Source organism: Myotis lucifugus, unplaced genomic scaffold, assembly GCF_000147115.1.
Source record: "Myotis lucifugus unplaced genomic scaffold, Myoluc2.0 scaffold_98, whole genome shotgun sequence".
NCBI classification, from domain to species: Eukaryota; Metazoa; Chordata; class Mammalia; order Chiroptera; family Vespertilionidae; genus Myotis; species Myotis lucifugus.
The window spans coordinates 3556743-3564983 of record NW_005871146.1 but is presented as its reverse complement, the minus strand read 5'-3'; the positions used below and the strand labels follow the sequence as shown (position 1 = coordinate 3564983).

The 8241-nt window shown below is 38.0% G+C and overlaps 1 protein-coding gene across 15 annotated transcripts in view; it reads left to right on the top strand.

Moving 5' to 3' along the window:
- The window catches only part of ERC1 (ELKS/RAB6-interacting/CAST family member 1), a 495769-nt gene that overhangs the window by 28264 nt on the left and 459264 nt on the right, over positions 1–8241 (top strand). The window contains exon 1 of one of the 15 annotated variants that reach the window (XR_002830079.1): positions 7375–7393. The exons of the other annotated variants lie outside the window; for them this stretch is intronic. The gene's annotated coding sequence lies outside the window, so the exon portion shown is untranslated. Of the gene's footprint in view, positions 1–7374; positions 7394–8241 lie in introns of those variants that run through there. 15 annotated transcript variants of the gene reach the window in all.

Below are 8241 nucleotides of genomic sequence, written 5' to 3'. Positions count from 1 at the left end.
CCGGGGGAAGGAAGGCCTACTCTTGCACGAATTTCGTGCATCGGGCCTCTAGTAATTTAAGAACTCATCTTAACTTGGTACATCTGCAAAGACCCTATTTTCAAATAAGGTCATATAAGTCTGTGGACATGAATTTTTAGGGGAGACTTTTCAGCCCATTGCAGATAATAACTCATTTTATAGTTGTGCCTTAACTTATATAGCCAGTGCCTCATTGCTAGACATTTATTTTATTTATTTTATTTTTTTATTGATTTCAGAGAGAAGGGAGAGGAGAGAGAGAGACAGAAACATCAGTGATGCCAGAGAACCATTGATCGGCTGCCTCCTGCACGCCCCACACTGGGGATCGAGCCCACAACCTGGGCATGTGCCCTTGACTGGAATCAAACCCGGGACTATTCAGTCTGCAGGCCGATGCTCTATCCACTGAGCCAAACCAGCTCATTGCTAGACATTTATATGGTAATTTTTCACCATTATGAACATATTAGTGCAGAGAATAATGCATGTAGTAGAACCTATTTGATGCAGTTGGGTACCTTTTAGTACTCTCTTGCACCATCTTAATTATGAATGGACATATGAGATGAATATAATTTTTAAGGGCTTAGAACCCTTAGGAATGGAAGTTTGGGTTGCCATTGGATAAGCCACTAAGATCTGAGATGAAAACTAAGGATGAGTGCAATTTAGAAGAGTAGAGGAGTGAAAAGATGAGTACTCTGTGCCTTTCAGATGAACAACAGCTGTAGTTGGAGTAACCTTCCTCTTCTATGATTCCTGTCAAGAACAGAGGCCTGTGAGAATCATAGAGAAGCTGCTTCCTATCCTCATACTAAGTAATTATGCAATGCAAGGGATGGACTGTGGTGGCCATGAAAATGTACTGTTCAGATCTCCTGTTGTGGGGACCATAATTGCCTTACTTTCTCTACTGTTTTGCCTTTGTACTTTCGTTAAAATAAGTAGTCCAAATAAGTGTGGGTCTATAGTTACTTTTTAAATTATAAAAGTAATTCATATTAAAACCTCAGCACAGAAAAGAAAAATGTAAAAACTCACCTTTCTCCATGATTTCTTGTATTCCTCTTTTTATAAATTTAAAAATGTATCTTGTGTATCTTTTTTTCTAAAATCCTCACCTGAGGATATTTTTCCATTGATTTTTTTCTTTTCTTTTTTTTAGAGAGAGTGGAGAGCAGCGGGGAGAAAGAGAGAGAAACATCGATTTGAGAGGGACACATCAATTGGTTGCCTTCCGGGCCGGTGTTTGAGCCTGCAACCAAGGTATGTGCCCTGGAGCAGAAATCAAACCTGTGACCTTTCACTCAGCAGGCCGACACTTCTAACCATTGAGCAAATGGTTAGGGTTGTATCTTGTGTATTTTTTATTTTTCTTATCAGTATATACAGACTTCCTTATCCTACTTAATAGCTGCACAGTATTCCCATAATTATATAGGCTATTATCAGAATCTTGTTATTTCAAAGAATTCTGCAGTTTATTCTTATTTAGTTTTTCCACTTGTGTGAAAATATGTATATGAAAATATGTGTAAGATAAGTTCTTAGAAATGTAATGACTGACATTTATTTAAACATATCAAGAACAGATATTTTATACTTACTGATTTGAAATTTAGCCATCCTTTGAAGAAGATATTATGCCTATTTCATAGATGAAAATACAGAGGCTCTGAAAGATGCACTTATTGAAAGCTATACATTTAAATAGTGAAGTTGCATCTCCCCAAACCTTTTCTGCTAGTCACTACATGACTAAGTTTCAGGAGCACAGTAAGAATTATTTCCTATTTGGCCCAGTAATATATTTCTAGGAATATATCCCAAGAAACCAGAAACACCAATCAGAAAGGATATATACACCCCTGTGTTCATAGCAGCACAATTTACAATAGCTAAGATTTGGAAACAGCCTAAGTGCCCATCAGCAGATGAGTTGATTAAAAAACAGTGGTACATCTACACAATGGAATACTACGCTGCTGTAAAAAAGAAAGAACTCTTACCATTTGCAACAAGCATGGATGGGCCTGGAGAGCGTTACGCTAAGCGCAATAAGCCAGTCAGAGAAAGATAAATATCACATGATCTCACTTATTTGTGGAATATAATGAACAACATAAACTGATGAACAAAAATAGATACAGAGACAGAAGCATCAAATAGACTGCCAAACTTTAGTGGGAAGGTAGGGGACGGGGGGTAAGAGATCAACCAAAGGACTTGTATGCATGCATATAAGCATAACCAATGGACACAGACACTAGTGGGGGTGTGGGGGGGTGTGAGGGCTTGTGCTGGGGGTTAATGGTGGCCAGGGAGAGGTCAATGGGGGAAAAGGAGACATATGTAGTACTATATGTAATACTTTAAACAATAAAAAAAAGAATTATTTCATAGGGCACTTGTTTGTACTTAGGTCTGTCTATACATTGTATATTTGTTACTGCACATTTTTACACTTACTCTGTAGAAAAGATTTCAGGTCACATTTTAGGTTTCATACTTGAACATAGTGTTACTAATATGCCTTAATACAAAGGGCAACATTGTTAAGGAGGATAATATAAAAACTATTATGTCCATGTATTTTGAGCGCTGTTGTTGCTTCATGATTTGGAATAGCATTTTTAACTTTTGACATTCCACTTCATTTGGTGAAGTTAAAAAAAGATTTTATTTATTTATTTATTTGGTTAATCCTCATTCAAGGATATTTTTCCCATTGATGTTTAGAGAGAGTGGAAGAGAGTTGGGAAGGGGGTCAAGAAAGAGGGAGAGCGAGAAAGAGAAAGAAACATCTATGTGAGAAGACACACAGATTGGTTGCCTTCTGCATGCACCTGTACCAGGGCCAGGGATCTAACCTGCAACCTAGGTACGTGCCCTTGACTGGGAATTGAACCTGCAAGCCTTTGGTTTATGGGGGTGGCGTTCTAACCATTGGATCACTGGCCAGGGCACATTGTATTGTTTTAAAAATAAACCTAGCCCGGCAGGTGTGGCTCAGTGGTTGAGTGTCGACCCATGAACCAGGAGGTCACAGTTGGATTCTCGGTTCAGGGCACATGCCTGGGTTTCGGGCTCGATCCTAGTAGGGGGTGTTCAGGAGTCGGCCAATCAATGATTCTCTCTCATTGATATTTCTATCTCTCCTTTTCCCGTCCCCTCTCTGAAATAAAAACATATTTAAAAAAAACTAATCCCTTTAAATGTTGATTATCTTGTATATCTGAAAAATAATTTGCTTATAAATATATATCACCAAAATGGAATTAATTTTTGTTTTCTTGATTTGTTTTTCTGAGAAACACCCGTACCTTTTCTTGAGAGAGAAACCCAGTATTTTGAGACTTTCAGGCTGTTTTTGAGTTATGAGTGTTTCTTTGGTGAAAATAGAAAAGCCCCAAGATTGTAGTTTTTTTTTATGGGGGTGTGGAAATATGAGTGGATGGTAGAACTTTGTTGTTCACAAATACCAAATGAATGTTCTTGTCAGAGTTAGAATTTAGGAAATTTTTATAAACATAAATCTGGGCAAACTTGAGATTTAAATGCTGTGCTTATATTTTTTTAGTATTTTTAAAGACTCAAAATATAGAATAAGAAAAATCATTTTAAGTACTTGATAGGTCTGTGGCTATAATATTAACTTGACAGATTGTTTAATAGAGGTTTTTCATCACTGAGAGCATTTGTACCCATAGGCATATTTTCTGCACATGATTACTCTGTTGTATAAATTTTTAATTTCTTTTCTTAGAAGATGAGAGGCATTAGTCTGTTCTTGTTGAGCTTATGCTGTCTTCTTGGAATTAAGATTTAGCTACAGAATTTCCTATTTTTATTCATGTAAGAAGAACAGTTAATTTTTTAAAAAAATTGAAATCTTTACCATTTAGTAAGTTTTAAATGATTTTCAGGTCAAAATCACATAGCAATGTGTATAGAGAAGGAGGTTGTCAGTTTATGGAATTTGGTTACAGTTAAAAATAAAGTTTATTAAAATTAAGGAAATTATAAAAGACTTCCATTGCCTGGCCAGTGTGGCTCAGTGGTTGAATGTCGACTCATGAACCAAGAGGTAACTGGTTCAATTCCTGGTGAGGGCACATGCCTGGGTTGTGGGCTTGATCCCCAATGGGGTGTGCAGGAGACAGCCAACTGATGTTGATGTTTCTCTATCATCAGTGTTTCTATCTTTCTATCCCTCTTCCTTCCTCTCTCTCTGAAAATCAATAAAAACATTTTTTTTAAAAAAAGGCTTTCATTATATTTGTCTTACATTGCATTTAGTTGCAGTTTTCATAAACAAATTTCAAGATTACTACCACCTTCTGAATGGACAGTGAACTATCTTAATGATTTTACTGCATTTAATTTAACTTGTAGATTCAGCAAACATTTATTGCTTGCTTGATTTGAATTGGGCATTGTGCAAGGTTTTGCAGATGAGACATTTCTTTGCCTTTAAGGAAGCAATGAACTAATACATGGTAAGTACATTACAATTTAAAAAGCCCCTGGTTCCATAAGAGGAGCACTAAAATTAGACTGAGGGATTTAAGTTATTAAACTTAATTTGGAAGAACGAGTAGTAAGAACTTACGTAGCCAGTTGATGGGGATGAGGATGGTCATGGAAGCAAGAGGGAGCATAAAATTTAGGCACCTCAAAATTTACTGGATTAAAAAAACAAACATCTCAGTTTTTGTTGTTGTTTTTGGTTAATCCTCACCCGAGGGTATTTTTTTCCATTGATTTTTAGAAAGAGTGGAGGGGGGGGGGCGGGGAGAAGAAGGGAGGGTGTTTGAGACACACACACACACACACACACACACACACACACACACACACACAGCGAGAAACATCGTTATGAGAGAGACATACTGATTGGTTGCCTCCTGCACTCACCCCAGCCGAGGCCTGTGATTGACGTGCAATCCAGGTATGTGCCCTTGACTAGCAATCAAACCTGAGACTCTTCAGTGCTCAGGATGATGCTATAGCACTGAGCTACACTGGCCAGGCCAAACATCTGACAGTTTAATGAAGAGCGTTAGCTGTGTGGTTCTGGCTGAAGGTATTTCATGAGGTTACAGTCAAGATGTCAGCTGAGTCTGCAGTCATCTAAGTGTTTCTCTGGGATTGGAGGATTCTTTTCCAAGCTATCTTACATGGTTGTTGGCCAAAGGGCTCAGTTTCTCACTGTGTGGCTCATTCTGTAAGGTAGCTTGAATATCCTTACAACATGGCAGCTAGCTTCCCCCAAGTGAATGATCCAAGAGAATGGCCAAGACAGAAGGCCCATTGTCTTTTGTGATTTAGGCTTGTAAATGATTTATCATCAAGAAGCTAATCACTAAGTCTAGTCCACATTCAAAGAGAGAGAATTTTGCTTCCCCTCTTAAAGGGAATATTAGCACTGGGGAGAGGTCCTTGTCCCACCTGTTGCTAGTGGGAGTGGGCTTCTGGTGATATCCCGAGAAAAGGAATTTTCTGAGGCTCACATGGGAGGATGAGATATTGTAGAAAGCTTTATTTCTGTGGGATCAAACCCCTGACTTTCCAAGGTCCCATTTGCCTCAGTCTTGCCATAGGAGTCTCATTTTGCTTTTAGCAGAACTAAAATCAAAGGCAGTGTCCAGAGTTTCCATTCCATGTTGGGTAACAGTCTAATCCAGCATCAGGCTAGTCTAGTTTGTGTTCCTAGTTGCAGTCTGTTAGTCCATTGCATGTGGGGTTTGCCAGTGAATGCAAAAGAGCCAAGAGCACAAGCTCCTTTATAGAGGATTATGTATTCCCAAATTTTCGTGGTCTTGCATTGGCCCCACCTCTTCTAGCTAGTGATTTCTGTTCCCAGGTTTGATTGACAAGGACGTTCCCTAGTCACCCTGATTCACTGTGTGTGCACACCCATATTTCCCTTTGTTCAGTCTTTTCCCCCAGTGTTCTGTAGGGAATGGACCAGTGGTTCCCTGGGGAGTCTGAAATTGCAGCTTCCTGGTGAAGCTGCTCAAATGACTTGCCTATAATATCTGGCCTCCCTTTTTCTCCTTTCCTCTTATGAATAACTAGCTAATTACAACCATAACAGTATCAAAAAATTTGTCTCCCATTGGGAGAGAGCAGGCTTACGTATTGCTTACTGTAAAAGTGGTGGATTCACTAAGCTCAATGTTCCTCAGCTGTGGTGCAAACTCACTCCATATGTAGCATCTATCAAAGTCCCTTTGTGTCACCTTGTGGAATCTGGGAGAAATAGGGAGCCAGTGTAATCTTAATGATCATACTGCTTGATGTACTGTTAGGAATAAAGTTCTTTGTCTCTGAGCCAGGAGACTCGTGTTTTGTTTCATAGGCAGAGAGAGAAGGTTTGAAATAACCACAACAGATATTAGATAGGGAGCTAACAAAATATTGGATAGGAAGCTAACTGGGACTTGTAGGAGCCTGGGGGCAACATAATGGGCTCAAACTGAACAGCTGCATGATTTTCTCCAGCAGCAAGCAGGATTTCAGGTGTGTAGTCTGTGAAGGTGTTTCTTTTGGATTAATCAGGGGGAAGGAAGTTTGGAATGTAAAATTATTTTTGCAAACTTTTGTGGTATAATTTATGTACAGTAAACTGGACATATTTAAAGTATACAGTTTGATGAGTTTTGACATGTATATGCCTGCAAAATTATTACCCCAGTCAAAATAATGAACATTTTCATTATCTCAAAAGTTTCCCCCCACCCCTTTATGATCCACACCTCTCCCTTATCCCCATCCCCAGGCTTGCACAGATTTGCTTTCTGTCATAATATATTAGTTCTAGAATTTTTATATCAATGAAATCAAACTGAATAACTTTTATGGGTTTTTTTAGGTCAAAATTCTTTTTTGTCAACTGTTCAGAGTGCAAGAATTATTATTTTGTGGTTGTGTTTGTGGCATATTGTTAAATGTATTTACTTATTTATCCTCACCTGAGGATATTTTTTCCATTGATTTTTAGAGAGAGTGGAAGGAAGGGGGGGGGGAGACAGACATCGATTTGAGAGAGATCAATTCTACACAACAGTGGAATTTTGAAAAGTATTATTTAATATGCTAAAACCTATTACTTAACCTAAGCCAATTCTTTGGTAGAATGAAATCACAGAGATCTAGTTTAGATGTTTGTTAATTTATCTTTGAGAGAAATGTGGAAAGTAGGATAGCTATGACTTTGTGTTTTTTGTTTTTTTTAAAATATATTTTTATTGATTTCAGAGAGGAATTAAGAGGGAAAGAGGGATAGAAACATCAATGATGAGAGAGAATCATTGACTGGCTGCCTCCTGCACACCCCCCACTGGGGATCAAGCCTGCAACCCAGGTATGTGCCCTTGACCAGAATCGAACCGGGACCCTTCAGTCCGCAGGCCAATGCTCTATCCACCGAGCCAGATCGGCTAGGGCTGACTTTGTGTTTTAAAAATTTATTTTATACTTGTAGGATATGACTATATTTTCATTTTTTTAAAAATTAAAGCTTTATTGTAGTATGAATATAACATTTTATAAGTGAAACTAAAGCCTCCACAAACATTCCCCTCTCACCCAACCTCCCTTTACAATATATTCCCTTACCCTCTAATTATTGCTGTCTCAAATTTGGCATTTCCCATGTAGGAATTATATATATGATTGAAATATATTTTAATATATAAATTGTATATATATATATTTAAATATATTTTTATTGACTTCAGAGAGGAAGAAAGAGGGAGAGATAGGAACACCAATGATGAGAGAGAATCATTGATCGGCTGCCTCCTGCAAGTCCCACACTGGGGATTGAGCCCACAACCTGGGCATGTGCCCCAACCGGGGAATCGAACCGGTGACCTCTTGGTTCCTGGGTCTACACTCAAGAGCTGAGCCACACCCGGCCTGGTTCTTTATATATTTTGTATACAGATCTTTTATACATATGTTAGATATATTTTTTTCACCTAGTTTGGGTTTTCCTTTTAATTTTGCTTGTATTGATTTTTTGGGTATATTTTGTCTGTTTGATATAATTTAAATGTATTAGCTTTTTAAAAAATGGTTTTTGCTTTTTGTTTCTTATTTAAGAACCCTTACTTTAACTTAAGTTCATAGGATATTATCCTGTTTCCTTCTAACACTTTTAGTAGTTTTCAAGTGTGTGTTTGTATGTGTGTGTGTGTATATATATAT